The sequence below is a fragment of the Mesoplodon bidens genome (assembly GCF_964165515.1).
Source record: "Mesoplodon bidens genome assembly, chromosome: 7".
In the NCBI taxonomy this organism is placed as follows: Eukaryota; Metazoa; Chordata; class Mammalia; order Artiodactyla; family Ziphiidae; genus Mesoplodon; species Mesoplodon bidens.
In genome coordinates this window covers 11,814,556-11,837,558 of record NC_138164.1, presented here as the reverse complement: position 1 = coordinate 11,837,558, position 23,003 = coordinate 11,814,556, and the positions used below count along the sequence as shown (strand labels likewise).

At 38.4% G+C, this 23,003-nt stretch overlaps 1 protein-coding gene across 3 annotated transcripts in view; it reads left to right on the top strand.

Moving 5' to 3' along the window:
- Positions 1-17,796: 17,796 nt before the first annotated feature.
- Positions 17,797-23,003, top strand: part of TBCEL (tubulin folding cofactor E like) — a 72,756-nt gene continuing 67,549 nt past the window's right edge. For all 3 annotated transcript variants that reach the window (XM_081239932.1, XM_081239934.1, XM_081239933.1), the window contains exon 1: positions 17,797-17,993. The gene's annotated coding sequence lies outside the window, so the exon portion shown is untranslated. The remainder of the gene's footprint in view (positions 17,994-23,003) is intronic.

Below are 23,003 nucleotides of genomic sequence, written 5' to 3'. Positions count from 1 at the left end.
GCCAATCTGAGACATTAGGGGTAGCACTCAGCAGGTAATTTATGCAGCAGAGAGTCAAGGACCCTTACTTTGCAATCATTGTCATCTTTATGCATGAAGGACCACCATTACATTTTCTGCCTTCCTTTTGCTCTCTGGTGTGTCAGTTTTTTAAAAAATTATATATATTAAGCCTTGCCATAGGTTCAAACGTACATCTTAACTCACTCAAATCACTTGTCTTGTCTCTGACTGAGAAGTGTGCACATAATTCAGCATTATTACCAAAAGTGAGACGACAGGCCTCGATCGAACCATGCAGAGTCCCCTCTTTTAGGAAAAGCACATTGAGGCTTCTCTCCCCCAGGACTGTTTTGCTTCATAACTCTCTTGGTAATTCTGTCAAAATGTGCTTTTTTCAATTCTTTCTAGGCCAAATCCTGGCGAGGTGCTGTGGAGATGGGTGTAATTTCATGAGGAAAAAGCATTAATTTTTTACCTGAAAGAAAGTTGAGGAAAGGTCCCTTCTCTCATGCCTTCATTTTCCTTGAAATGCTGAATTGCATTTCTTTCTTTTTAAATTGCAGAATTAATGAAGAGAAGGGAAGAGTGGTCTGGTGGAAGAAAAGTCCACAGACAAGTTTCTCGGGAACAGAATCAGCTGCCATAAAACACATAAATCTCCATTCTTCCCTGACAAAGCTCAGACACGTGGCTTGGGCATTATTCCCTTCAGGACACATTGCCTTGATAAGGGGTAACAGCCAAATGGTTAAAATATAGGCTCTGGAATCAGGCTCCTGGGTTGAAATTCCAACTCGACCACTTTTTATTGTGTGATGCTCAACGAATTCCTGCACTTAATTTCACTAAGCCTCATTTTTCTCAACTATACAGTGAAAATGATAATAAGAGTACCTACCTCATAGGACTGCTGTAGGATTAGTGAGACAATTTTATGAAGCACTGAGTATAGTACCTGAATATTAAGCACCAAAAGATATTAGCCATTATTTTTTATAGGATTAAAATCATTTTAAGTTTGGTAGATTCACAAACATTTACTTATAAAAATTCTTTTTTAATGAGAAAATATTCTTCATGCTCCCACATAATAGGATCACAGTTAGACATTTAGTATTGAGTAATTAAGAATTAGTATTTTTTAAATTGCAAATATTGACACATTTTTTAAAAGTAGCACATGTATATTTGAGAATTGTTGTTTAAAGGGAATCCAAACCAGAAAAGAAGAAGTAAAACTGCCACTGTTTGCAGATGACATGATACTATACATAGAGAATCCTAAAGATGCTACCAGAAAAATACTAGAGCTAATCAATGAATTTGATAAAGTAGCAGGATACAAAATTAATGCATAGAAATCTCTTGCATTCCTATACACTAATGATGAAAAATCTGAAATTATGGAAACACTCCCATTTACATTTGCAAGAAAAAGAATATAATACCTAGGAATAAGCCTACCTAAGGAGACAAATACCTGTATGCAGAAAAGTATAAGACACTGATGAAAGAAATTAAAGATGATAAAAACAGATGGAGAGATATACCATGTTCTTGGATTGGAAGAATCAACATTGTGAAAATGATTATACTACCCAAAGCAATCTATAGATTCAATGCAATCCCTATCAAAATACCAATGGCATTTTCCACAGAACTAGAACAAAAAATTTCACAATTTGTATGGAAACACAAAAGACCCCAAATAGCCAAAGCAATCTTGAGAAAGAAAAACAGAGCTGGAGGAATCAGGCTCCATGACTTGAGACTATACTACACAGCTACAGTAATCAAGATAGTATGTACTGGTACAAAAACAGAAAGATAGATCAATGGAACAGGATAGAAAGCCCAGAGATAAACCCACACACATATGGTCATCTTATCTTTGATAAAGGAGGCAAGACTATACAATGGAGAAAAGACAGCCTCTTCAATAAGTGGTGCTGGGAAAATTGGACAGCTACATGTAAAAGAATGAAATTAGAACACTCTCTAACACCATACAACAAAAATAAACTCAAAATGGATTAAAGACCTAAAAGTAAAGCCAGACACTATAAAACTCTTAGAGGAAAACATAGGCAGGACACTCTATAACATAAATCACAGCAAGATCCTGTTTGACCCACCTCCTAGAGAAATGGAAATAAAAACAAAAATAAACAAATGGGACCTAATGAAACTTAAAAGCTTTTCCACAGCAAAGGAAACCATAAATGAAGAAAAGACAGCTGTCAGAATGGGAGAAAATATTTGCAAATGAAGAAACTGACAAAGGATTAATCTCCAAAATATACAAGTAGCTCATGCAGCTCAATATCAAAAAAACAAACAACCCAATCCGAAAATGCGCAGAAGACCTAAATAGACATTCCTCCAAAGAAGATATCCAGATTGCCAATGGACACACGAAAAGATGCTTAACATCACTAATCATTAGAGAAATGTAAATCAAAACTACAATGAGGTATCACCTCACACCAGCCAGAATGGCCATCATCAAAAAATCTAGAAACAATAAATGCTGGAGAGGGTGTGGAGGAAAGGGAACCCTCTTACACTCCTGGTGGGAATGTAAATTGATACAGCCAGTATGGAGAACAGTATGGAAGTTCCTTAAAAAACTAAAAACAGAACTACTATACAACACAGCAATCCCACTACTGGGCATATACCCTGAGAAAACCATAATTCAAAAAGAGTCATGTACCACAATGTTCATTGCAGCACCATTTACAAGAGCCAGGACATGGAAGCAACCTAAATGTCCATCGACAGATGAATGAATAAAGAAGATATGATGCATATATACAATGGAATATTACTCAGCCATAAAAGGAAACAAAACTGAGTTATTTGTAGTGAGGTGGATGGACCTAGAGACTGTCATACAGAGTGAAGTAAGTCAGAAAGAGAAAAAGAAAGAAATACCGTATGCTAATACATATATATGGAATCTAAAAAAAAATGGTTTTGAAGAACCTAGGGTCAGGACAGGAATAAAGACTCAGATGAAGAGAATGGACTTGAGGACATGGGGAGGGGGAAGGGTAAGCTGGGACACAGTGAGAGAGAGGCATGGACATATATACACTACCAAATGTAAAATAGATAGCTAGAGGGAAGCAGCTGCAAAGCTCAAGGGGATCAGCTCGGTGCTTTGTGACCACCTAGAGGGGTGGGATAGGGAGGGTGGGAGGGAGACACAAGAGGGAGGGGATATGGGGATATATGTATACACATAGCTGAATCACTTTGTTATATAGCAGAAACTAATACAACATTGTAAAGCAATTATACCCCAATAAAGATGTTACCAAAAAAAAATGAAAGAAAGAAGCAGAGACAGCATGTATAGCAAGTATTTTAAAGAAGTTTTGTTGAAAAAGGGGCAGGGAAATAGAGCAGTAGGTGAAGTCAAGAAGATGAGAAGTACGAGATCATGTTCATGTTGTGGTGGGGATGATTCAGTAGAGAAGAGATTGGTGAAGCATGTAAAGAAGGGGAAAACCAAAGGATGGAAAACCTTGAGTGGGTGAGGGCAGAAGAAATCCAGAACACAAAGGGATGAAGCAGCCTTTAGTAGATGGATGGACATGGTCTACATTTTGGCAGAAGGAAGCGGGGCAGGTGCAGGTTGACTTTTAGGGGAGGTATAGGAAGATAAGTGAGTTCACACTGATAGTGTTTATTTTTCTTAATGAAGTCTGAAGTGACATCATCTGCTCCGCAGGAAGGAAGACAAGGGGTAGAGGCAGTTTGAATAGAGAGAAAGGAATCTGAAGGAGTGGGAAATCAGAAAAACTCTGCAAGATGGGCGAGCAGTACTGAGTGCCTGTTAGTAGTTAGAAATAAAGTTCAAGTGCAACCGTCAGCTCAGTTATGTGATTTTCTCGAGCAGTACTCACGTTCTCTAGAACTGGTACAGTTAGGTTTATCCTCGGGTTTACCAGGCAAGAGGGACAGAGAAGAAGAAAGCGCACTGCAGTTAGGGATATTTGCAAGTGTAACAATGGACCATGGAGTCTAAATTGTATAGCACTCACCATAATGGCTGGTACACAGTGGTGGGTACACAATAATGAACAAATAAAAAGCATATATCTCCCCTTAGATGACTTCCACAATTCATTTATACATCCTCAACATAGTTGAAAAGTTTAAGTTTGTGAGTGGAGAGAATATTTTGGCAGGAACTGAGGTTCTGTAAATTCTTGAGTCTTATCCCATCTAACCAACTGTTCACTTCCCTTTCCCCATTATGGTATTTGATGTACATATATACTAAGTATATATGCATATATATATATATATATATATATATACACACACACATACATACATACATATGCATATATTCATATAAGAGACAAAGACATTCTTTACTTCTGTGAGGCCTCTGCCTTAAATGTTTTCCTTGAGGAATTTGGGGTCTAATGGGGGTCACATATATAATAAGTTACCTGTTAAAAGCTGTAATAAAAGAATATGAAAAGTACTTGGGAGCATAATGGAAGGAGCAATTTAAATTTGTCTGGTGGGTGGGGATGTCTTCACAGAGGAATTGACATATGAGCTCAAAATTAAGAGACAAAAGGCTCCATTTAACCTTTGTTCAAAAGAAACTCACTTAAGAGAATAGAAAGAACTTATACTAAGAACTAACATTTATTGAGTGTTTACTATCTACGAGGCTCTAAGCACATTACACACTTTAGCCATTTAATCTATTAATAGAGTCTGTTTTTATTCCTATTTTTCTGTTGATGATTAGGGAGGTTGATGACTCTGCTTATTGAGAGGCCCAAGTGGGACTCAAATCCGGGTCTCGCTGATGCTCAAGCCCGAGAAGAGGGATTAACACTAGCAAAGGCCCAGGAAATGTGAAAGTACATCAGGTGCCCATGAAAGAGAGCAGACTGGGCAGGGGTGGGGGAAGAAAAGAGGAGTATGGCAGGGGTGGGAGTAGAAGGAACAGAAGGAGAGCCAGGAAAACCAGGCTGTGCCCAGATTCTAGTCCTCAACTAGGGGTGAGTTCCAGTTATCTATTTCTGTACAACAAACTACCCCAAACTTAGTGACATAAAGCAACCATTTTATCATGCTCACAGATTTGGCAGGTCAGGAATTCAGAGAAGACACAGTGGGATGACTTGTCTCTGCTCCATAATGCCTGGGGCCACAGCCAGAAATACTCAAATCCTGGGGGTGACTCAATGCTGGGGGCTGGAAACATGTGAAACCTCGTTCACTCACATGTCTGGCAGTTGATGTAGTTGCCTGAGACCTTAGCAGGGCTGTTGGGATACCCTCATATGACCTCTCTATGTGCCTCCACTGGCTTCCTCACAGCCTGGTAGCTAAGTTGTCAGCACACGTGTCTCAGGAGAACATGAGAGCAGTACATGGCGTTTTACTCCACTGATTGAGGCAGTCACAAAGGCTCTCCAGGTCCCAGGAGAGAGGATGTAGACCCCACCAGTCAAAGGAAGGAGGGTCAAGAATTTATGGCCTATTTTAAAACTACCACAGAGTCAGTGAATCAGATCATTAAATAGCAGAGACCTTTCATTTCATGGAAAGCCAGTCTACTAGCACTGAGGTGATGTCTACTGCTATACAACTTTTACATGTAAAATGTATGGAATTATGCTACCTGCTCTTCCAAAGTTCTCTCTGAACCTTTCTTTTTCTCATTGACTTTTTTGTAGTCTACCTTACTTCCCTCATTTACAGTTTTACATGAGACGAGCCAGGTTTAGATGAGTCACATGGGAGAACGTTGAAGATTTTTAGACACAACTAGCTCTAAAATTCTAACAAATAAATAATAACATAACAAGAAAATTTTATATTGAAGAGGATTACTTTCCTAGTGCTTTAATAGTTGGCTGAATCTTTTGGATAAACATCATGTACAATCTATTTAATTGCATTCAGTGTTATTTCAAAATTGGTATAATGTTTTTAAATGACGTATTCACAGAGTTCAATGGAGCCTCCAGAGGTAGGTGAGCAACTAAACCCTCCAAAACAGATGGATACATTTGAGCAATATTTAATCTTAATGGAAAACCAGGTTTACCTATGACAAGTTCCTGGCTTGGAGGCAATGCTTACTGTGATACAACTTTGCTGAGTTAAATGTTTACAGAGAGTAGAGAATGACAGGGTAGGCAAGCAGCTGCTTTATTGTGAACCCGCATTTAAAACATGCCTCAGAACACTTGATTAAATGTTTTCTGCACCCTCAATTGAGTCTACAAGTGGTTCTTTAGAGAGTAACTTAATAATACAATTAGTAGTTGAATTATGTTCTAGTATTATTCATTAATTCATTTATTCCACCAATTTTGTTGACGAACTACCATGGCCAACTCTTGAGCTAGTTACTGAGTGTTATCAGCAAACTATAGGCGTAGAAGTATGTCAATTTTAGAGAGTCCCCTTTTAAATGATTAATCCTTACTGGAGAAAAATGACTTGAGTTTGCATAAAATTTATCTTTAGAAGCTAAATGAGTAAGTGCATGAAAAGCTAAGAATAATATCTGGCTCTAGCAAGAGCTCACTGCATGTTTAGCTACTATTATTAAGCCTAAAATGCTCACTAAAGTTCTCTCAAGTTCCCGTATCTATTCACACTATATTTCTTGCATAAGTCAAAGATTAGTAAAAATCCCAATATCTCTCATGAACATAGATGCAAAAACCTTCAACAAAATATCAGCAAATCATATCTGACAATATATAAAAAGAATTAAACACCACAATCAATCACAGTGCAAGGCTGGTTTAACGTTTAAAAATCAATTAATGTAGTTTCCATTGTATGGATGTTTCACTTCCTTGGTTAAATTTATTTCTAAGCATTTTATTAGTTTTGGTCCTATTGTGAATGGGATAGTTTTCTTTATTTCTTTTTCAGATATTTTATTGTTACTGTATAGAAATGCAACTGATTTTTGTACAATTTTATATCTTGCAACATTACTGAATTTGTTGATTAGTTCTAACAGTTTTTTGGTTGAGTCTTAGGATTTTCTATATATAAGATCACATCACCTGCAAATAATGACAATTTAACTTTTTCCTTTCCAATTTTGTTGCCTTTATTTTGAGTGATTTCTCTAGCTAGGACTTCTAGTATTATGTTGAATAAGAGAATGTGCACTCTTGTCTTATTCCTGATTTCAGAGGAAAAGCTTTCAGCCTTTCACTGTTGAGTATGATGTTAGCTGTGGGTATGTCATATTATTTATTTTATTACATTTATTTATTATATTGAGGTATGTTCCTTCTATACCCAACTTATTGAGGGTTTTTATAATGCAAGATGTCATATTTTGTTAAATGCTTTTTTTTGCCTCTATTGAGATGATCATGTGATTTTTGTCTTTCATTCTATTAATGTGATGTATCACATTTATTGATTTGCATAAGTTGAACCATCCTTGCAACCCAGTGATAAATTCCACTTGATCATGGTGTATGATCCTTTTAATGTGTTGTTGAATTCAGTTTGTTAATATGTTGTTAAGAATTTTTGCATCTATATTCAGCATGGATATTGGTCTATAGTTTTCTTTTCTTGTAGTATACTTAACTGGCTTTGATATCAGGATAATTCTGGTCTTGTAAAATGAGTTTGGGAGTGTTCCCTCCTCTTCAATTTTTTGGAAGCATTTGAGAAGAATTGGCCTTAATTATTCTTTAAATGTTTGATAAAATTCAACAGTGAAACCATGTGGTCCTGGGCTTTTTGTGTTGAGAAGTTTTTGATTTCTGATTCAATTTCCTTTTGGTCTGTTCAAATATCCTGTTTATTCACGATTTGGTCTTGGTAGTTGTATATTTCTAGAAATTTATCCACTTGGGGAGATAAATTTATCCAATTTGTTGGCACATAATTGTTCATAGTAGTCTTTTATGATCCTATATATTTCTGTGGTATCAGTTGTAATAACTCCACTTTCATTTCCGATTTTAGAAGTTTGTGTCTTCACTCATTTTTTCTTAGTCAAACCAGCTAAAGGTTTGTCAATTTTGTTTATCTTTAAAAAAAAAATCAGTTCTTAGTTTTCTTGATCTTTTCTATTGTTTTTCTGGTCTCTATTTCACTTATTTCTGCTCTGATCCTTGTTAGTTCCTTCCTTGTGCTAACCTTGGGCTTAGTTATTATTCTTTTGCTAATTCCTTGAGGTATAAGGTTAGGATGTTTATTTGAAATCTTTCTATTTTCTTAATATATGAATTTATCACTACAAACTTACCTGTAAGAACTGCTTTTGCAGCATCCTATAGGTTTTAGTATATTGTGTTCTTATTTTCACTTATTTTGAGATATTTTAAAATTTCCTTTTGATTTTTTCTTTGACCCATTAGTTAGATGTTTAGGAGTATGTTGTTTAGTTTACACATGCTTGTAAATTTTCAGTTTTCCTCTTGTTGTTGACTTCTAGTTTCACATAATTGTGGTTAGAAAAGATACTTGGTATGATTTCAATCTTAAATTTGCTAAGATTTGTTTTGAGGCAATGAAATCTACAAGACTTGATAAAAAAACTGAGGAAAACACACAAAAAAATGTAAAAATATCCTGTGTTCATGGATCAAAAGAGTCAATATTGTTAAAATGTCCTACTACCCCAAGCCATCTGTAGCCTCCAACTAGCCAAAGCAATACTGAAAAAGAAGAACAAAGCTGGAGGCACCACAGGTCCTGATTTCAAACTATATTACAAAGCTATAATAATTACAACAATACGGTAGTGGCATAAAAATAGACACACAGACCAATAGGACAGAATCGAGAGCCCAGAAGTAAACCCCTGCACTTATAGCCAACTAATATTTGACAAGATAACCAAGAATATACAATGGGGAAAGGATAGTCTCTTCAACAAATGGTATTGGGTAATCTGGATATACAGAAAAATGAAATTGGACCCCTATCTTACACCATACATAAAAATCAACTCAAACTGGATTAAAGACTTAAACATAAGACCTGATATTGTAAAACTCCTAGAAGAAAACATAGGAAAGAGGCTCCTTGACATTGATCTTGACAATGATTTTTTTATATGTTATAGCACAAGCACAAGCAACAAAATAAAAAAATCAACAAGTGGGACTACAATTAACTAAAAACTTCTGTACAGCAAAAGAAACAATGAACAAAATGAAAAGGCAACCTACAGACTAAGACAAGACATTTGCAAACCACATATCAAATAAGGGGTTAATATTCAAAATTATAAATAACTCATACAAATCAATAACCAAAAATCAAACAATATGATTTAAAAATTGGCAGAAAACTTGAATAGGCATTTTTTCCCAACGGACGTCTATTTTTCCAAAGAAGACATCCAAATGAACAACAGGTACCTGGAAAGATACTCAACACCACTAATCATCAGGAAAATGCAAATCAAAATCACAATGAGATATCACCTAACATTTGTTAGAATGACTATTATCAAGAAGATAAGAGATAACAAGTGTTGGTGAGGATGTGAAGAAAAGGGAACCCTTGTGTACTGTTGGTGGGAATGTAAATTGGTTCAGCCACTATGGAAAACAGTATGGGAATTCCTCAAAAAATTAAAAATCAAACTACCATATGAACCAGCAATCTCATTTCTGGGTATTTAGCCAAAGGAAATGAAAACAGGATATCAAAAAGATACCTGCACTCCCATGTTCATTGCAGCATTATTCACAGTAGCAAAGATATGTAAACAACCTAAGTGTCTGTCAATGGATAAATAGATACAGAAGATGTGGTGTACATATACACAATGCAATATTATTCAGCCATGAAAAAGAAGGAAGTCCTGCATTTGCAACAGCATGGATGAAACTTGAGGGCGTTATGCTAAATGAGATAAGCCAGACAGAGAAAGACAAATAATGTATGATATCACTTATATGTGGAGTTTGAAAAAGCCAAACTTGTAGTAGAAACAGAGAGTAAAATGTTGGTTACCAGTGGCTGGGGAGTGGGGGAATTAAGGAGATGTTATTTAAGGGTACTTAAACTTGCAACTAGAAGATGAATATGTTCTGGAGATCTAGTGCTCAGAAAAGTGATTATAGTCAACAATACTGTGTTCTAAACTTTAAAGTTGCAAAGAGACTAAGTCTTAACTGTTCTCACCACAAAAAAAGAAGTGATAATGATGTGAGATGATGGCGGTGTTAGCTAACACCATGGTGGTAAACATATTGCAATATATAAATGTATCAAATTAACACTTACACAATGTTGTATGTTATTATAGCTCAATTTAAAAAACCAATTAATATAATCTGTCATATCAATGGACTAAAGAAATTAGAAAATATTTAAAACTGAATGATAATGCTGTGTATCAAAACTATGGCAATCAACTAAAGCTGTATGTAGAGGCAAATATGTAGTTCTAAATGTATTAGAGAAAAGAATAAAGTTAGAAAAAGAACAGTACATTATACCCAATAAGAGCAGAAGGAAGAAAATAATAAAGAAATAAGTAGAAAATAATAAAACAGGGAAAAGTATAACAGAGAGATTCAACAAATCCAGTAATTGATTTTCTCAGAAGACCAACAAAACTGGTGAGATTAATCAAGGAAGAAGACATGGCACAAGTAACCATTACCTAGAATAAAAATGAGATGTCACTATAGGTTCTGTAGCTCTGACAAAGATAATAGGATATCATGAACAACTTTATGCTAATACATTTGAAAACTTAAACAGAGTGAACAAATTCCTGGAAAACTACAACTTACTAAAATGGATGTAAGGAAGAGTAGGAAAATTTGAATAATGCCTAACTATGAAATAAATTGAATCTGTAATTGAAAACTTTTCATACAAAAACTCTAGGTCAAAATGGCTTTACCAGAGAACTCAAACAATCATCTAAGGAACAAATGATGCCAATATTACACAAATTTTTGCAGGGAATAGAAAAAGAGAGAATACTTTTTTTTTAATTTTTAAATTTAATTTTATTTTTTATACAGCAGGTTCTTATTAGTTATCTATTTTATACATATTAGTGTGTATATGTCAATCCCAATCTCCCAATTCATCTCACCATCACCACCACCCCCCCCGCCACTTTTCCCCCTTGGTGTCCATACGTTTGTTCTCTACATCTGTGTCTCTATTTCTGCCCTGCAAACTGGTTCATCTGTACCATTTTTCTAGGTTCCACATATATGCGTTAATATACGATATTTGTTTTTCTCTTTCTGACTTACTTCACTGAAAAAGAGAGAATACTTTTCAACAAATTTTATCAGACCAATAAGAAAAAGACAAACTCAGTAGAATAAAAGGACACAAACTCTTCATGAAAGAGAATATCAATTGGCCAATAAGCATAGGAAGAGATACTCAACCTCCTTATCATTAAGGAAATGCAAATTAAACTGAAATAAGATACTACTACACAACCATCAAAATGACTAAAATTGAAAAGACGCACAATACCAAGTATTGATGAAGACGTGGAACAATTGTAACTCGTACACTGCTGTCAGAAGTGTAAATTGGCACAGCCACTTTGGAAAACTGTTTGGCAGTATAATCTAAAGTTGCACTGCCCAATATAGTAGTAGTAATAGTACCACTTTTGCTTACTGAACACTTAAGAGGTAGTAGTAATAGTACCACATTTAGTTACTGAACACTTAAGAGGTAGTAGTAATAGTTAGTACCACATTTGGTTACTGAGCACTTAAGAGGTAGTAGTAATAGTTAGTACCACATTTGGTTACTGAGCACTTAAGAGGTAGTAGTAATAGTTAGTACCACATTTAGTTACTGAACACTTAAGAGGTAGTAGTAATAGTTAGTACCACATTTAGTTACTGAGCACTTAAGAGGTAGTAGTAATAGTTAGTACCACATTTAGTTACTGAACACTTAAGAGGTAGTAGTAATAGTTAGTATCACATTTAGTTACTGAACACTTAAGAGGTAGTAGTAATAGTTAGTATCACATTTAGTTACTGAACACTTAAGAGGTAGTAGTAATAGCTAGTACCACATTTGGTTACTGAACACTTAAGAAGTAGTAGTAATAGTTAGTACCACTTTTGCTTACTGAACACTTAAGAGGTAGTAGTAATAGTACCACATTTGCTTATTGAACACTTAAGAGGTAGTAGTAATAGTACCACTTTTGCTTACTGAATACTTAAGAGGTAGTAGTAATAGTACCACATTTGGTTATTGAACACTTAAGAGGTAGTAGTAATAGTTAGTACCACATTTGGTTACTGAACACTTAAGCTGTGGATAGTACAAATTGTAATAGGGTAAAATACACACTGAATTTTAAAGATTCAACATATGAAAGAATGTAAAACACCTAATTAATAATTTCCATATTGATGACATTAAAATGACATTTTGGATATATTGGAGTAATAAAGTACATGATTAATATTCATGTTTTAAGTTTTTAATGTGGCTACTAGATCATTTTAAATTACATATGTGACTTGACTTACACTATATTTCTACTAGACAGTGCTGATCTAAAGCTGTGACCCATCAATTTTACTCCTGAGTATATTCCCAACAGAAACGTGTATATATGTGCACTAAAAATTAAGTACAAGAATGTTCATAGCAGCATTATGCATAATAGTCAAAAGCCTGAAACGACCCAAACATCCTTCAATAGTGGAATAGATAAATAAATTGTGGTGGATTATAATATGAAATACTATTTAACAACAAAAATGAATAAACTTCAGTTATAGGCAACAATGTGGAAGATTCACCATGTTAAGTGAAGGAAGTCATCTCATTTGATTTCATTTATATAGTTTAAAAATGGAAAAATAAGCTACAATATTAGAAGAATAGTAGTTAACTTGGGGGAGAATGGTGGTGTAGTTACTGGGGGAAGACTTTGGGAAACTGGCCTTGTTCTATGACTTGACAGGCTGGTGGTTACATGGGTTTTTGCTTTGTGATAATTCATTGAAATGTTCATGTATGTACAGTTTTCCCTGTGTATATTATGCACACAGAAATATAAAAACTAAGAGGGTTTAGTGACGTTTCCAGCAATTTGTTACAAATGATCTTAATAAATGTAAAGCCTCCTTGATAATTAAGCTTCTTATGACTGATCCATTTATGCATATAGCAGAACAAATTGAGTTGTTTTTTTAAGACCATATTCTGCCCAGTGAGAAAATCCTGATGCTTTCTAAATAGTTCTAGGTATGAGTCTCCAGGTTAAACTAAAAATATTTCTGCCTTTTGCTTGGTCACTAAGCTTGGCATGACAGTCCATTTCCTGACAGATATGTCAATAATGTTGACCAAAATAAAATACAGAATCTGAGAACTGCAGAATTTAAACCTATAATGTAGCCTAAAAGTTTTCTGAGTAGTGATTTCTCTGGGAATCTCATGGAAACTATGGTACTTCCTCTTGAAAATATATACATGTAAAATATTATATGTATTCACCATGGTTGTTTATCCAATTCAGGTTATCAGACAGATAAAGCTCTAAGGCAGAAAGAGATCAAGTGACATGGCTGGTTAGTGGGAAAACCAAGACTAGTATTGCAGACTCTCAATTTCGAAACCAGCCATTATTCTTTCAAGTGAAGCAGTTGTTTTTCTCTTCCCCTGTGTTCCCATTTGTGTACTCATGCTGTTCATACTGAATTCTCATATAATTCTGTCCTTATACTTTTGCCTACTTGGGAGAGGTCTTCAGCTAAGAAGATGACTCCCTAAATCCCCTTTTAAAATAATAGACATTTAACTGTCCTATATCACTGTTATTTTGGCATATGCATTATCTTTCCAACTACATTTTAGGGATGATGCCTTATCCATCTTTGTTTTCCCCAAACCACCTAGCTAGGTGAAAGACATACATCCATTATAAAATAACCATTTGTTGAATTAGAAGAACATGCAAAAATCTGACTGAAACTTCCTGTTGAACTATAGCCCATCATTACTATATTCCATTATTATGAACTCAGATTCTGACGTCAGTCTGACCTAAATATGAATGCAGCCTCTGCCATTTACTAACTGTATGTTGCTGAGTATATCACTTAACCTGAGTCTTACTTGGCAAATCTGATGGCACCAAATGTACTTCACAAAAATCATTGTAATGGACTTCCCGGGTGGCGCACTGGTTATGAATCTGCCTGCCAACGCAGGGGACACAGTTTCAAGCCCTGGTCCGGGAAGATCCCACATGCCACGGAGCAACTAAGCCCATGCACCACAACTACTGAGCTTGAGCTCTAGAGTCCGTGAGCCACAACTACTGAGCCTGCGCGCCACAACTACTGAGCCTGTGAGCCACAACTCCTGAAGCCCACGTGCCTTGAGCTCATGCTCCACAACAAGAGAAGCCAACACAATGAGAAGCCTGCGCCCTGCAACGAAGAGTAGCCCCCGCTCGCCACAACTAGAGAAAAAGCCCGCACGCAGCAACGAAGGCCAAATGCAGGCAAAAATAAATAAATAAATAAAATTTTAAAAATAATCTTTGTGAGGATTAAAGGAAATAATCTATGTGAAATATCTCGAGCATGTTTGGCACATAATAAAAACTCAGAAAGTAGCTATGATTATTGTTATAGCATACTCAGCCCTGAATTAAAGAGCTGGTTGGAGGACCATAGACTTAGAATCTTAGAATTGGACTAGTTGACTAGTTAACTAGTCCAACTGATCCAGGAATTACTTATACACCATTCTAACAGATCTCCCCTTTGCTTAACCTATCCCAGTAACGGTGAACTCATTAGAACGACTAAAGCACTCCAATTCTTCAGAAGTTCTTCCTTATTATTAGCTTGAACTAAATGAAATTGCTGTTTGTAGGTCAAAACAATTAAATTACCAACAATTTCTATTAAAATGACCAGAAATTTGCCTTTCTGTTACTTCCTCTCATTTTACTTTCCTATCAACTGTCTCCTTGTCTATAACGGTCCTTTAGGGATAATAGGGAATCAACTGTGAACAAGATGGATCTAGCTCCTGCCTTCATTAAGGCTTATGTGCTAGTCAAGGAGACAAGAAAATAAGTAATTATATATAATTTTCAGTCTCAAGGAGGTGGAAGAATAATGTTTCAAGCAAAGGGTTCAGCGAAGCAAATTCCCAAAGAACTTACACATGAGGGCTTGAGAGTATAGAGCAGCACTGTCCAAGAGAACTTTCTGTGATGATGAAAATAGTCTATATTGGCTGTGTCCAATATGATAGTCCTAGTCACATATGGCTACTGAGCACCTGAAATGTGGCTAGTGTTATGTGACTCAGGAAATGCAATTTTAATTCATTTAAATTTAAATAACCACATACGGCTAGTGCCTACCAGATTGAACAGGGCGGTATAGAATAAGAGCAGATAGGGAAGAACACGATCACACATGAGTTTTAGAAAGATAATTCTGCCTATATTGTGGAGATAGACCAGGGATAGGTAGAGACACTGATATTGTCTTTAGGAGTTTGCACCATAAGGAGAGAGAAGGGAATGAAAGAAAAGTAAGTCAAGGATATCTCAAAGAAACGTGGAAGCATACACAGTCATCTCTCGATATCTGTGGGGGATTGTTCCAGGACCTTTGCAGACACCAAAATCCACAGATGCTGGAGTCCCTTATATAGAATGGTGTAGTATTTGCAAATAACCCACACACATCCTCCAGTATACTTTAAATCATCTCTAGATTACTTATATTACCTAATATAGTATAAGCGCTTTGTAAATAGTGCCATGTAAATAGTTGCCTGTGCACAACAAATTCAAGTTTTGCTTTTTGGAACTTTCTGGAATTTTCTTTTTTCTGAATACTCTCTACCTGCGATTGGTTGAACCCATGGATATGGAACCCCAGGGGTATGGAGGGCTGACTGTAACTAATCACGCCCAATCATATACATTACTCATATATGTAGTTATATACATTGTACACAGAATTTCTTAACAGTAATGACCCACATTTCTTGCCTTTTTTCCTAGTTGCTCACAGTTGCTCACAGGACATCTAACTTCCTATGTATTTCTGGGTGTCCCCAAGGGTACCTGAGCTCACAGGTAAGTCTATCAGTAAAGTATCCATGCAGCATCCACCTCACTCTTCTTCCTCTGTGCATAGTCCACTCAGCTCTTCTCATGATCCTTGCCACTGAGGCGACTTTAGATGTTGGTTATGCCAACAATCCTGATGCTTCCAAAGCCATCCATCCTAAGGTGTCAGAAAGATGCTCTGTCCTCTGAAGAAGGAGGGAGGCCCCCACCTCAGCAACCTAAGCCCCACTGCTTGGCTCACCCTCCCTGTGATCCTCAGAACAGTTTCTTTTCTTTTTTTCTTTTTTTTTTTTTTGCAGTACGCGGGCCTCTCACTGTTGTGGCCTCTCCCATTGCGGAGCACAGGCTCTGGACGCGCAGGCTCAGCGGCCATGGCTCACGGGCCCAGCCGCTCTGCAGCATGTGGGATCTTCCCGGACCAGGGCACGAACCCGTGTCCCCTGCATCGGCAGGCGGACTCTCAACCACTGCACCACCAGGGAAGCCCCAGAACAGTTTCTTTAATCATCTCTTTCAGGCTTTTTTTTTTTTTTTTTCCAAATTCCCCTAAGCCCTACCAATGGGACAAATCAAAGCAAAATACAATAAGAGAAGCCCCCAGGAACTGCCACTGAGTCCCTTGTAAAGAATTTTGTCTTCCCCACTCTATGAATCAATAAGTACACGTGCATGCACATCACAACCCCTCACCTGCTCCCTGACACACACCACACGAAAGCACACACAACTTATGCACGTAGACCTTGTCAACTCCTAGCTCTTCAGCTAAAATATCCGTATAAGGCTGAATTCTCTTCAGGATCAGCCAGCGTCATCCCTATTTCATGTACATTCCTGCAAAAGAAATGGTCAAAGAAGTACCTAAGCAATCACAGCTAAACAGTAAGACATAACATGTATGGAGCTGGAGCTCCAGCTGGAGCTGGAGCTATTGCATGGACTTGACTTTCGTGCCAGATTGACCTGAATTCCAATCTCAGCCTGGTCATTTTTACTAATGGTCTTGGGTAGATCACTTAACCTCTATGAAGTTCAGTTTTTAATTCTATAAAATACCTACTTTGGGAAGGTAGTAAAAATTAGAAGTAGCATATGTACAGTGCCTGTTATCTGGAAGGGGCTCAATAAGGGGAAGACGCTATTACTACATAGGTGTTGGAGCACCGAAGGCTCAGGATGCCACAGGCCCTGTGAAGAGGACACAGAATAAAGGCCAGAGCTCTACCACATCCTTACACAAAAGCATCTTGGGATTGTATTAGATTACAGCCTAGAGCTCGCTATTGAGGACACTGAAGACAGAGGCAGGAAGTGAATTGACCAGGGTCACACGGCAAACTAGTGACAGAATCAGGACAAAATCCTAAGTAAGTATGGAAGGTTCAACTCAATGTTCCTTTTCTGTAAGACGGCACCCTCGCAGAGGCCCAGGCTCTGCTCTGACCTGCCCCTATTCCACTCTGATGTGACAATTTGTACTCCTCCTTTGCACCCAGGGTCTCCCCTCATGACGGGCAAGAGAAAGAGCCCATGAGGTGTGTTTCTAGGGTCGACCAGGCCGGCACAGACATCCCCGTCGCCATGGCAACCCCAGCTCGGTCGGGGAGGACCCGCTCCTCAGGCGCCCCCTCCCATTCACGCAGCGGACGTGACACGTGCGACGGGGTCACGTGTTGTTGTTGGGCCGGGAAAGCTGCTTCCGGGTCAATGCAGGACACTGGGCTCCGGCGGCCGGAGTGGGGGACGAGGTGAAGCGGATCCGGTCTCCAGCCGGCCGGGAGCAGGCCGGAGGCTGAGCGGCGGCCACGGCGGCGGCCGGGAGTGGGGAGGAGAGGCGCAGCCCGAGGAGCCGCCGCAGCAGCTCCCCCGCCTCCCGGGCTGAGGGGTGAGTGGAGCCCGGGCCTGCCGGCTCCGCCGGGTGCTCGAGGCCCGAGGGGCTCCCCTCCGGAGCCGGGGTGCCGTGCGAGGAAACAGCGGGAAGAAGTCGGAGCGGGACGAGGCCTGCCTGGGCGAAGGGGAGGATGGGACATCTGCCCGGTCCGGAGGGAAGATGGGGCCGGGCCTGGGCTGAGGCGGCGCGGGGAGGGCCTGGGCTGGGAGAGGGAGTCGGGGCCCGGGTTGGAGGAGGGCGTCTGGGGGACCCTGTCCGAATTCCTGAGAATCCGGACTTATCACTGTGCCCCGGGGGCGTGGGGGATGAGGAGATGCCCCCTGGCTGGTAGGAGATGGAGACGACTCTGGGGCTGCTGGGGAAATAGGAAACTTGCCTCTGAACCACTGAATCAAAAAAAAAATCAAAAATAAAATAAAGGACGTTTCCCGAGGGAGGTTTGGTGGGGCAAGGAGCGGACTGGCGTTCCCAGGCTCTTGGGACTCTAGGCCTGCTCCTTCCGGGGGCTGGTAGAAGGATGCGGTAGTTTAATAAGGACTTTTGGGAGAATCATTTTGCCCCCAAGACAATTAACTGACAGGCTATTGGAGAAGGCTGGGGCCTGGGAGGAGGGTACCCCGTCCTGGGATCTGGGAAAGGGGGAGGGTAAGAATCTGTGAGGAGCTTCATTCTCCGCTGAGAATGGGGAGTACAGAGTTCAAGGTCCTCTTCTAGGAAGACATACTGGGAATTGGTGAAGCGAGAAGGAGGTTTAATACTGTCTTCTCTTGGGGTCCAGTGATTCTAGAAGTTGTAGTTCAGGAAAGTTGGTTGGAAGACTAGAACTGTTTATAGTCAGTGGAGGGAGGAGGAGCTCTACTCTGAAGGTTGCTAAGCTACCAGAAGCTTGTAGGCACCGCCTAGGTCTGTTGTTTGGGGAAGTCAGCAGTTCTTTCAGGTCCAGATACAGGTTTAGTTGAGGCGTGTCCCCATTCTTCTTATGCTGCCCTGGAGCTCTTAAATTGGTTTCCACGAGTCCATCTTGAGCTTAGAGATTATGTGTAGGTTCGGAGGACTAATGAAGACATTCAGCCTTTGAGTCCTGAGGCATTTGACCTAAATCTCTAGGGTAGGAGCTTTCAAACTTTGCTCCATAGTTAGAAGTACATTTTACATCATGATCTAGTACATACCGACATAGGAATGAAAAGTTTCACAAAGCAGTGTTTACCCTTGTCACTAATGATGCATACTGATAATTTCTATTATATTTCATTCTTTTCCATTAAAAAATGCTGACTAAATCCACTAACTTGATATATGGGTCACAAGTTGCAGTTTGACAGACACTCTCGCCAAGGCACATTTCTTTGGCTTCAATTAGTGTCTTCATGTATGTTTCTAGAGAACAAGGATGATTATAAGGAGACGGATGGGGAGGTGGGGAGGTAGAGTGGAGCCCACCTGGTGCGGTTGACTGCTTCATTTGTTTACGTATTTATAAGGTGTAGCAAATTGTACCATAATCTTAATCTTTGATAGCTTAATGTTGCCTGATCATTTGTGAAATTTTTGAAATAAGTGTGTGCTTTAATTTTCTCTATCCTTTGCTGGGTCTGAGAAATATGAGAGGCCTAGTTCCATATAGTTGATTCATCCCTTCAGCATCTTTAAGGTAATTTTATTTTAATCTTACAGTGTTAATACACTAATTTTGCTTTTCTGCTGTTTAAAAAATCTCAAGCTGAAACCCGTACCTCCTTACTCCAATAATTAATGTATGGTATACTTTTTCTGCATGATTAAAGGCACAGGTTCATGGCTTTAGTAACTTAATCATAAGCTTAAGTATAACTTTGAGTCAGTTAACATCTTAATTCCCCCCATAAAAATGGCGTTTTCATCTGTTTATAAAATAGGTGAGGTCCTTGTATGAGTAGTAGTATAATAAATTTTAATGAGTGTTGGTGAACAAAGTGAGAGGCCTTCATGTGTTGCCATGTTTAAAGTCCTTTTAAAAGTTGTCACACAGCCTATTGTTACAGGGCGTTGAGTGTCAAATGATGTTGCCTGATTTCAGTAGGTACATTTATAGGGTGTATTTAAGACCAGTTTAATAGTTTTAATTTTTGTTGAGGATGCCTTTGTATTATTTGGAACATGGAATTCAAAGGCACAGCCATCAGGAAAGTATTGCCCAAATTAAAGTTTACCAGTGGGGCCACATTCTTGATTAGATGCCTTATGAAAGCACTCTTATTATCTTCAAACTTTGTGTATTATAAAATATATCTTTCTTACCTTTAACTATTGACTATGTCTTGGTTACTGATGAGAGGGGCTATGCTGGCATGTATCAGCCGTCCTTTAAAAATTACCTTCCAATCAGGTAAATATTTGCTTTAAAATATTTAGCTTTAAAGAATGTTTAAAAGTTTTCTTTTTGTGGTAGGTGTTTGGGACATTAAGGAAGATTCTCATTAATTTCATTTTTCTGGGAATCATGTGTACCTGTCAATAAACAGTTGTGGAGAATTTATCCTGAGTGATTGTGTGTGCTTTTTTTTAGTTTTCATTTCTTCTCTTGAATCTCAGACCTTAAGTATTTCCACTTATAGCAGGCTCTTTTCCCCTTCTAATATTTGCTTCCAAACTGCTGTGGGTTTGGAAATTAGATGCTTACCTTTGTTAGAACTTTGCGTAGAATGAGATTACATAGCTCTGAATAATGTTCTTTCATTTATATATAATATATGTTAAATATAATATATATATAAATACTTTTTTTTTTAGTGTATCAACTATGTGACGTGTATTTTGGCTTCTCAGAGACCTTTTAGCTGACATCTTAGTCATGGGCTGTGTTTTTTTTTGTTTTTTTTTTTTGTTTTTTCAGTACGCGGGCCTCTCGCTGTTGTGGCCTCTCCCGTTGCAGAGCACAGGCTCCGGACATGCAGGCTCCGGACGCGCAGGCTCAGGGGCCCAGCCGCTCCGCGGCATGTGGGATCTTCCCGGACCAGGGCACGAACCCGTGTCCCCTGCATCAGCAGGCGGACTCTCAACCACTGCGCCACCAGGGAAGCCCATGGGCTGTGTTTTAAATAAGTGAACTCTGTATATTTTGGGCCTAGTTGGCTGTATAGAAAAAGTTGTAAAGAGTCATATGAAACTGATAGTAATACAATTTGGACTTAAGAGGTGAAGAAACCATTTAGCTGTGATTGTTGCCTTTGCCCTGCATGCAGTTCCTTGTTAAGAGGTACCGTTCTTCCCTTTTTCTTTGCCACTACTGTGTTCTAGCTTTTATTTCTTTGGGATTGGAATGCTAACTAACAGCCTAACTATTCCCATTCTCGATCTGCTTGATCTTGCATAGCTTCATCAGAGTACTCTTCCAAAGAATATAGCTGTAATTTATAATTTCCCTCCTCAAAAACCATTAGCAGTTTCCCAGTGCCAGCACTGAATAAAGCCCATAGTGTTTAGTTTGACATTGAGGGCATTGTACAGCCTCTGCTTTTTACTGACATTATTTTTCCATTCCTAAACGCAGATCCTCTGTTCCTGCCAAGCTGTCTACTCGTCGTACCTTCCTTTGTATGTAACATTATTCCTGAAAGTCTGTAGGAAACATGTTCCCTTTCTTCATGAAATCCTACTCATCTTCATTTCATTACAGATGATCCTTCTTCCTTGAAGTCTCTCTTGCCGTTTTGTTTATACTACTTTTCCTGTATTGCTTTGTATTTACTGTTTGTGTATCTTGTTTCTGTCTCTTTTAGATTGTAGACTCATGGAGACAGAGGCTCAAATATACTCAGATCTCTAGGACACCTAGTACATGTTTTATCACAGGATAGTTCATGGACTAAGTGAATCAGAATTGATTGAACTAATGGTTAAAATTGCAGATCTCTGGAAATTCTGCTCTAGACTTACTGAATCAGAATCTAGGAATCTGCCCAGGTGATTCTAATGTACAGTGAAACTTGAGAATTGCTGACCTAGCATGATGCTTTAAAGTACAGTAGGTACACATACAATTTTTTAGCAAATGATGTAAATGAACTAAGCAGTTTCAGTTCAGCATATTGGTTTAATTTGAGGGCTTTGGAGTCTGGCAGCCTAGATTTGAATCTTCTTTCACTCACTAGCCATCTGACTAGCCTCTCTTTGCTTTAGTTTTCCGATGTGTAAAATGGGGTTAATAATAGTACCTTTTATAAAGGTGTTGTGAGAATTGAATGATATCACATAAAAAACAACATACTACAAGGTAAATAGTGAACTCAATAGATATTATCTGCTTTTGTCATGATGCTCATGATAACGAGCCTCATCAAAGTAATGAAACTTGAGAATAGATTGTGTCAGTCATTGTTAAGCAACTTGCTCGTGTTTTCAAGAATTTAGGCTTAACATTTATTTTCCATTTTAGACATAACAGTTGGTGGACCTATATGGTGTTTAGGTTTAAATTCATAAAGATGTGTTTTGCCTTCTTTTGAAGGATTGGTACCAAATTAACATGTTAGACTTTCCCCCACCCCCCTTCATCTCCCTGAAGGATAAATGCAGACTTGTAAACAGAGGACCTTAGCCTCTTGCCCTCTGGTCCTGCAGGCCCATCTTCAGCTTCCAGCCCTTCTCCCTCACACTCCACACCAGCCCCACTGCATTTCTCACTTTCACTTATTTGTGCCTTTCCCCCTTATTTTTCATCTAGGAATTCCTGTGACCTTTTTTAAGACTCAGGTTTATGTGTGGCTGACCTTCTTGAAGAGAGTCACTCCCTTGGTGTTCTCAAACTGCTTTGTCCATACTTACGTATTACCCTTGTGTACGTTGGTCTTCTTTTTGGAGGGAAAAGGATTTAGTCCTGGCCTATGGTCCCAGTACATTGTATATAATTAGTCTACCTCTGCTAGAAGCAGAAGGTGCCTGGGGGTTATTTGACTCATAAGCTCTCCCATTTTTCTGGACTTTCCTACTCAGTTTTCATAATAATAACTACAATTTATTGAC